The sequence below is a fragment of the Buceros rhinoceros genome, unplaced genomic scaffold (assembly GCF_000710305.1).
Source record: "Buceros rhinoceros silvestris isolate BGI_N320 unplaced genomic scaffold, ASM71030v1 scaffold29679, whole genome shotgun sequence".
In the NCBI taxonomy this organism is placed as follows: Eukaryota; Metazoa; Chordata; class Aves; order Bucerotiformes; family Bucerotidae; genus Buceros; species Buceros rhinoceros.
Window position 1 is genome coordinate 4,419 of NW_010430295.1, and position 475 is coordinate 4,893.

Genomic DNA, 475 nt, shown 5'->3' on the forward strand with positions numbered 1-475 from the left:
ATCGGCGCGCGCAGACCCTCCACGAACCGCCCTGCCATGGCAAAGCTCCACCGCAATGGAGCTGCTTCTAAAAGCCTTTGAGCAGAGGCAAGGAGGGCGTTTCCCCAGCTTTGCCAGTCTAAGAGCAAGGGATACTCAGGGGGATGCCTAAACACGCCACCCACACCCGCAGAGGACGAAACCCGGCTGGCTGCAGCACCTTCCAGTGACGGGGAGCCGCTTCATGTCTGGGACATGAGGACAGAGGGAATTGAGCAGAGCTGCAGGGCATGAGGAGAAAAACAACCAGCCTGAAACCAGAGCCAGGGGCTTGCTCTTCTGCAGGCTTATGAAAAGGTGGAGCTGAGATGCTGCGAGGTCGATGACAGGCAAACAGTCCCCATGCTCTGCACCCAGGGAGGTCACACGGAGCCCGCCCTGCTCCCTAATGAAGGTGGAAAGAGCCTGTCCAGGTTTCCCCGAGAGGTGGGAGAAG

At 59.4% G+C, this 475-nt stretch overlaps 1 protein-coding gene across 1 annotated transcript in view; it reads right to left on the reverse strand.

The window, feature by feature from the left end:
• The window catches only part of MROH1 (maestro heat-like repeat family member 1), a gene marked incomplete at both ends in the record, with an annotated part of 11,664 nt that overhangs the window by 2,574 nt on the left and 8,615 nt on the right, over positions 1-475 (reverse strand). The gene's annotated exons all lie outside the window — the stretch shown is intronic.